The following is an 8,601-nucleotide window of genomic DNA, read 5'->3' as shown; positions in this document are numbered from 1 at the left end:
CTTGCTTCCGGGTGTGGTTAAAATGATCCCTACTGACTTGTAACAGTGAGGCGGAAATGCAGACTCTGAGACATTTTCGGAAAGAAGCAGTGAAATATATTGACTAAGTTGTTTAGTTCCTCACTTCTGTGTTGGCAAGAATTCCAGATATCCAACAATTTTACGTACTTGGCCGGCAACCCAGGAGCAGCTCAAATGTATTTAAGGTCATTTAAAACAATCATATTAGTTCCATACAGTGAATATGTTGCACTCTCCACTCTGGTAATCGGGGGTGATACGGTGTTGTGGTATTCCGAAAAAAACACGAGGCAAGCGGTGTACGTCTTGACTCAATCGTGGTTTACTTCGAATGCCCAGAGGTAATACAAACGTATGCGCACAACAACTTCCTGTACAACAATGTAAATCGGTCCGACACGAAACTTTAAACGAAGCAACCTATTCTTGTTTACATTTGAGATGTATACCATTTGTAAACCAATGTAACTATGCGATTTGCTTTACCTGAAACCAAAATACAAAATAAGCAGGTGTATACCATTTGTAAACCAATGTAACTGTGCGATTTGCTTTACCTGTAACCAAAATACTAAATAAGGTACTATTTTAACCTGTCACAAATACTATGGTATTTGTACTATTTAGGAGTAAATGCGCTGACCTGTATGAAGGTTGTTTTCTGTTGTAATGTGTACTTATTTGCAGTGATTACCTCTTAAGAAAGGGGATTTAGTGAGCAAGTGGGGATGAAAATGGAGGAGCAGCTGCAAGCCAGCAATGTCGCTGGTGTCTGGAAGGGCCTGAAAAACATCTCAGGCCACAAAAGCCCAGTGACATTGAACGAAAAAGACAAGGACTGGGCAGATGAAATCAACCGCTTTTTCAATCGGTTTGACAAGACGCCAGCCGCCCCCGGCCCACCGTCAACTTCACCTGTAGCTGCACCTGCACCAACTCTCACTGTGGCCTTACCCTCCCTGCCCCCTCTCACGACCAGCTTTCCGCAACCAACAACTGCCCTCCCAACCGTTGCCACACCCTCAGCCGCCACTCTGCCTCCTGGTTCCTGCCTGTCTGTCACAACTGCGCAGGTGAGGAACCAACTGAGGAGGATGAAGGTGAGGAAGGCAGCAGGTCCGGATGACATCAGTTCCCGACTCCTCAAGACCTGCTCCGACCAGCTGTGTGACATTGTCCAGCACTTGTTCAACCTGAGCCTGAAGCTGGGCAGAGTTCCACAGCTGTGGAAAACGTCATGCCTGGTCCCAGTGCCCAAGATTGCCAACCCCAAAGAGCTCAACAGCTACAGACCGGTGGCGCTGACGTCTCACCTGATGAAGACGCTGGAGAGACTCGTCCTCGCCCACCTGCGACCGCTGGCAAGCTCATCGCTGGACCCGCTGCAGTTTGCCTACCAGCCCAGCATCGGTGTGGAGGATGCCATCATCTACCTCCTCCATACGGCGTTGCTGCACCTGGAGAATGCTGGGAGCACGGTGAGGATCACATTCTTCGATTTCTCCAGTGCCTTCAACACCATCCAGCCCAGTCTACTGGGGGACAAGCTGCAGCATGCCGGAGTCGACCATCACCTCACATCCTGGATTACAGACTACCTCACAAACAGGCCACAGTACGTGAGGGTAAAGAACTGTGAGTCGGACAGGCTTCTCGGCAGCACCGGAGCGCCGCAGGGAACAGTCCTGGCTCCATTCCTCTTCACCCTCTACACCTCGGACTTCAACTACAACACCCCAACCTGCCACCTTCAGAAGTTCTCTGACGACTCAGCTATTGTCGGCCTCATTACAGAGGGAGACGATAGGGAGTACAGGGGACTGACAAAGGACTTTGTGGACTGGTGCCAGCAGAATCACCTCCAGATCAACACTGGCAAAACCAAGGAGCTGGTGGTGGATTTCTGCAGGAAACAATCGTCACCTGCACCATTGAACATCCAGGGTTCGGACATTGAGAGGGTGACCTCCTACAAGTACCTGGGTGTTACTCTCAACAATAAACTGGACTGGACAACAAACACGGATGCCCTAATCAAAAAGGGACAGAGTCGCCTCTTCCTCCTCAGGAAACTGAGGTCTTTTGGAGTTCAGGGGTCACTCCTAAAGACTTTCTATGACTCTGTGGTGGCATCAGCCATCCACTATGGCATTGTCTGCTGGTCAGGCAGCATCACCACCCGGGACAGAAAAAGACTGGAGCGCTTTGTCAAGCGGGCCAGTTCTGTCGTGGGCTGCTCGCTGGACTCTCTAGAGGAGGTGGGCAACAGACGGACGCTAGCTAAACTAAAAGCTATGACGGACAGCCCCTCCCACCCCCTCCTGCCCACCCTGACAGCTCTGGGTAGCTCCTTTAGCCAGAGACTATTACACCCGCGCTGCAAGAAGGAGAGGTACCGCCGCTCGTTCCTACCGACTGCTGTCAGGCTTCACAATTCCCAATGATCACATGTGAAAAAAAAACAAAAAAAAAAAACTGGCCACTTGTAAATATGGGTTGTTGCAATATATCTTAATGCATCTCTTGATTCTGCACTATGTACAGTCTTGTTTATAGAACGGTTTTTGCACATCTACATTTGCACAGTATACAGTTGACATTTTTATTTTGTTATGCTTAGAATATCTTGTTTTCTATCCTTTCACTCCCACCCCAACCCCATCCCTCTTCAATTGCTGCTGTGGACTGCAAATTTCCCCATTGCGGGACGAATAAAGGTATTCTGATTCTGATTCTGATTCTGATTCTGATGATCGCCTTGGTTCGCCATCTTGCTACAATGTAGGGACAGTACCATATCATGGTGAACAGACAATGCCTTGGATGTATGGCGCACACCCCTATTATGCCACGAAATACTACAGAAATGGTTAATCGACACTTCGGTTTAATAGAACAGTGAGATGGAAACAAGAAGACCCCGATGAGCCCTGTATAAGTAAAACGGAATGTATGAAAAGAGTTCCAGTCTGTGAATTGTTGATTGTTATAATGTAAACAGAATGTATGAAAAGAGTTCCAGTCTGTAAACTGTTCATTATTATAGTTCATATTTGGATGCAGTTCATAATACCGTGCGTCATTGTTTTGGGCACGTCGTCCAGCGTATTTATGTATTTACTAGTACATATGTTGGGGACAACATCTATTTTGAGGGGAAGTATGTGACAGGTTGTAAATTATCGTATTTCCTATTTTGGTTACATTCGCGTAGTTCTATTGGTTTACAAATGATGTATATCGAAAATGTTTATTTAAACATGGAATGCCTGCTTCGGTTCGTGTTTCGTGTCGGACCGATTTAGATCGTTGGACCGGAAATTGTTGTGCGCGTACGTTTGCATTAGATCGGGGCATTCGAAGTAAACCACTGTTGAGTCAAGACGTATCACATTGCTTGTCTTGTGGTTTTTTTCTGGATCCCACAACACCGTATCTCCCTTACTATAGTGGAGAGCGCAACAGTGTCAGGAAGGGCATCCGACGTAAAAGTTTGGCCAAAACAAACATGCGGATCCTCTAAACCTCTAAAGATGGAGGACACTGATTTGCTGTGGCGACCCCTTGATGGGAAAAGCCGAAAGGAAAAGAAGACTTCTAGTATTTCGATGACTGGTCTTATGCAATCACTCAAAAAGGGCTCGTTGGCGGAGAAACTTGCTTCCGGGTGTGGTTAAAATGATCCCTACTGACTTGTAACAGTGAGGCGGAAATGCAGACTCTGAGACATTTTCGGAAAGAAGCAGTGAAATATATTGACTAAGTTGTTTAGTTCCTCACTTCTGTGTTGGCAAGAATTCCAGATATCCAACAATTTTACGTAGTTGGCCGGCAACCCAGGAGCAGCTCAAATGTATTTAAGGTCATTTAAAACAATCATATTAGTTCCATACAGTGAATATGTTGCACTCTCCACTCTGGTAATCGGGGGTGATACGGTGTTGTGGTATTCCGAAAAAAACACGAGGCAAGCGGTGTACGTCTTGACTCAATCGTGGTTTACTTCGAATGCCCAGAGGTAATACAAACGTATGCGCACAACAACTTCCTGTACAACAATGTAAATCGGTCCGACACGAAACTTTAAACGAAGCAACCTATTCTTGTTTACATTTGAGATGTATACCATTTGTAAACCAATGTAACTATGCGATTTGCTTTACCTGAAACCAAAATACAAAATAAGCAGGTGTATACCATTTGTAAACCAATGTAACTGTGCGATTTGCTTTACCTGTAACCAAAATACTAAATAAGGTACTATTTTAACCTGTCACAAATACTATGGTATTTGTACTATTTAGGAGTAAATGCGCTGACCTGTATGAAGGTTGTTTTCTGTTGTAATGTGTACTTATTTGCAGTGATTACCTCTTAAGAAAGGGGATTTAGTGAGCAAGTGGGGCTCCTGTGAAAGAATGTGGGTTATCCTCACCATGGGACTGGACTTTCTATACCAGGCTCATATTTCAAAGGCAGGAAAATCTGAGGTGGAGCTCGTGCCTGCTATGCTTGTGATTTTAAAGGTAGAGAGTATGTCTTTGCAATGGTGTAAATTCTCCTGATTTACTGGTTTTAAAAAAGGTGAAGGCCTCAATATGCTGAACACTGAAAGATATCTATCTTTGATGTTTTATAATACTGAAAAAACCAGTCAGTGACAGATGATAGGCACTCACTGGTTTCGTCCCAGTGATGCTATACTGAATGGGGTGGAGCTCATCACAGTGACATGCAAGCAGGATCGTGCAACCGAGGCCATTAAATCCCAGTACAACCACGTCTGTAAACATCTCACTCGGCGGATAGAAAATAGCTGGATGGAGTAGGTCCCATGTGGAGAGAGCTGTCACTGTCATGTGCCATCATGAAGAGAAGGAAAAGCAGGAATTAAAAATAGATTTCAAACAGGATGCATATCTCCAGAGGAAAGAATGAATGAACTTTCGTCAAAAAAACATCTTGACATTTGATGAGCGGGGCTGTGGGAAATAATAAAAGAGAGAACTTTGTTGTGCTCCGACAGGAAGGAGATCTGCACACTGACGCAACAGTAAAAGAAGAGTCCGGCAAGAATGCTTTGAAGTGACAAATATATCTGTGAGACTGCGGACAGCTGTAGATTTATGACAATGACATATATGTGTATAATGTGAAGTAATCACTTAGGGCGCCACTCCTTTACCCAAAACTCCCACCGGTGGGAAAATGCCCCAATGGCACCTGCATACATACTATGTATATACTCTCACTTCATTCGGTATAGCTCCTCAAAATATGACATGTAAAACAACAATACAAACATTGCCTTCTAAAGACAGTAATGCAAAGTGTATTTATGTATGTATGTATGTATGTATGTATGTATGTATGTATGTATGTATGTATGTATGTATGTATGTGTGTGTGTGTGTGTGTGTGTGTGTGTGTGTGTGTATGCGTGTGTGCGTGCGTATGCGTGTATGTATGTATGTGTAACGGAGTTGTGCGCTTAGATTATTAAATTATGAAGGAAGTGACGCAACAGCGCACAGTGTGGCACTATGTCCCGCCCATAGTTTCCAGAACAATCTCGAGGAGATTCAGGGTGAGTCGCAATTTTCTGTTGGTCTTGATTAACGCGCATTTTCATGACAATATCTTATTTTGTTTCCCCTTTTGTACTGTCTAGTGTTATCTAATTAGTTCCCTTATTCATTTCGAGTCCAGATTACTTTTTGTGTCATTATTTACTTCACGTTTTGTCGAGTGGAACTTTGGAGCACATGTGCTTTTTTTATTGCGCAGTTAATCACAAGACGAAACTCATGCGACTTCACCCATCCCTTCTGCCATACTGTGTTGCAGGTAATAATTGTTTCATTTCGTTTTTATTGAACAATATTTAGTTTCTTGTGTCGTGTTTCATTTGCCCGTGAGTGTCCGTGGCGGGTTGAACCGTGCGCCAGCCATTACAAGCGCACCGCATGTTCTGCCGAGTCTCCGCCCATGATGCGTTCAGGGACATCTTGTAAATAACAGTGAACTTGTGTCGTATTCTCTTTTTCTGTAAATAACCACTATACGATCACACGTTGTTAATTCTGTTTTGTTATCTACAATGTTTTGCATTTGAGAACAAGCTCGAGGAGATTCAGGTTAATCACAATCCCATGCGACTTCACCCATCCCTTCTGCCATACTGTGTTGCAGAAATAAAAGAAATAAAAAGACACATCCACGCGTCTCGTCTTCATTAATACGGCAGCATCGTGGAGATGAAGACAGTCACTGTTGTGACACCCGTCACATTGGTGCCGTGACCCGTCGATCACAAGTGACTCTCCACTTCGGACCGCGACCGCGATGCTGCACAGTGTCTTCATCCCATCACTCGGTGGACGGTGTGTCGACCCCGTTCTTTAAATTGTGTGTTAATTGTCTGAGCTGCTGTTTTGCAATTGGTGTGCTTCTTTTTTTCCTGTAAGTTTTTTTTTTGTGAAGTTTGAGAATGAGCTCCTTCCAAGGGACATTGAGCACACCTTTTAATGAGTGTGTTGTTAGAGGTAGAGGCTTCCCAACCGTGTAACAGTTGTGTAGTGCAATCCAGAGTGGTGTAGGTTGTACAGACGGGAATGGGCAGGTTCAAGCTGAGGCCACTTATGTTAGTGGGGACAGAGTTCCTTCCCAGACCCAGTACAGTGCATCTACGACGAGCGCACAGACCACTGATACACCAGCAACAGATACCTTTCTCCAGTCTGTCACAGTTATGTAGTGCTATGCAGGGTGATGTAGTTTGTACAGAGGGGAATGGGCAGGTGCGAGCTGAGGCCACTTATGTTAGTGGGGACAGAGTTCCTTCCCAGACCCAGTACAGTGCATCTCCGACGAGCGCACAGACCCTGACACACCGGTGACAGATCCCTTACTCCAGTCACCTGACGTAGTTGGTCAGATGAGTGACATAATTAGACAGCATTTTTGTACATCCTTGCCCGATAACCTTGTCTATTGTGCCTGTTGGTCTTTCTGTTGTCTTCCGTGTGTATGTTGCCTCACTTCTGCATAATTTAAGGGAGGTGTATGTAACGGAGTTGTGCGCTTAGATTATTAAATTATGAAGGAAGTGACGCAACGGAGCACAGTGTGGCACTATGTCCCGCCCATAGTTTCCAGAACAATCTCGAGGAGATTCAGGGTGAGTCGCAATTTTCTGTTGGTCTTGATTAACGCGCATTTTCATGACAATATCTTATTTTGTTTCCCCTTTTGTACTGTCTAGTGTTATCTAATTAGTTCCCTTATTCATTTCGAGTCCAGATTACTTTGGAGCACATGTGCTTTTTTTATTGCGCAGTTAATCACAAGACGAAACCCATGCGACTTCACCCATCCCTTCTGCCATACTGTGTTGCAGGTAATAATTGTTTCATTTCGTTTTTATTGAACAATATTTAGTTTCTTGTGTCGTGTTTCATTTGCCCGTGAGTGTCCGTGGCGGGTTGAACCGTGCGCCAGCCATTACAAGCGCACCGCGTGTTCTGCCGAGTCTCCGCCCATGATGCGTTCAGGGACATCTTGTAAATAACAGTGAACTTGTGTTGTATTCTCTTTTTCTGTAAATAACCACTATACGATCACACGTTGTTAATTCGGTTTTGTTATCTACAATGTTTTGCATTTGAGAACAATCTCGAGGAGATTCAGGTTAATCACAAGACGAAACCGATGCGACTTCACCCATCCCTTCTGCCATACTGTGTTGCAGAAAGAAAAAGACACATCCACGCATCTCGTCTTCATTAATACGGCAGCATCGTGGAGATGAAGACAGTCACTGTTGTGACACCCGTCACATATGTATGTATGTATGTATGTGTGTGTGTGTGTGTGTGTGTGTGTGTGTGTGTGTGTGTGTGTGTGTGTGTGTGTGTGTGTGTGTGTGTGTGTGTGTGTGTGTGTGTGGACGTGAGGAAGTATGGACGTGAGGACGTATGGACGGATGGATGGATGTATTTCGATCTTGTCTCAGGACCATTACAGTTTAGTGAGAATTTATTTATTTATTTGGGTTTTGTCTCAAGACCATTACATTTAGTGAGAAATGGCAGTATTTTGTCTGTGGATCATTTAAAAATTTATAGGTGGGATGGAAATAGTCCTTCGATTATGGAATGCCTCATATACTGTATGTGGCGCATACACATATAGTATATACAATATTACAAACATAATTCGTGAATGAATATCAACATTTATTCTGCTTGGCAAAAAAACACCTGTCTTGAACTCATCAACATGCTTCGTGTTCATTTTGTCATTGCAATACTGACACAAGTTGTTGCATGAACCATTGAGATGGGAATTGGGCTACGTATATTTAAATTTTGCAATTAATGACTAACAACAGCTACCATTTTAATTCTCAACGTTGACACTATCATAACTACAATGCATCCACATTGGACAGTTTGAACTGTAGAAAATGCCACCTGACCAAAGTGCGCAGTTAAGAAGACAGCGACGTCGTCCCGCAAGTGACCAGTAGGTAGCACTGTATGACCGACAGTTGATGTAGCCTCACTTTCTAAGCACTAC

General features: G+C 44.3%; 1 long non-coding RNA gene across 1 annotated transcript; it reads left to right on the top strand.

Annotated features, from left to right (window-relative positions):
* Positions 1 to 5,517: 5,517 nt before the first annotated feature.
* LOC148896547 (uncharacterized) lies at positions 5,518 to 8,296 on the top strand. The gene is made up of 3 exons (XR_016115282.1): positions 5,518 to 7,420; positions 7,493 to 7,583; positions 7,772 to 8,296. It is a non-coding gene; the product is annotated as an uncharacterized LOC148896547 (long non-coding RNA).
* The last annotated feature ends 305 nt before the right edge of the window (positions 8,297 to 8,601 follow it).

This window comes from Hippocampus bargibanti, linkage group LG06 (genome assembly GCF_051943395.1).
Source record: "Hippocampus bargibanti isolate YZ-2025 linkage group LG06, ASM5194339v1, whole genome shotgun sequence".
In the NCBI taxonomy this organism is placed as follows: domain Eukaryota; kingdom Metazoa; phylum Chordata; class Actinopteri; order Syngnathiformes; family Syngnathidae; genus Hippocampus; species Hippocampus bargibanti.
This window is presented reverse-complemented; position numbering and strand designations above follow the sequence as displayed.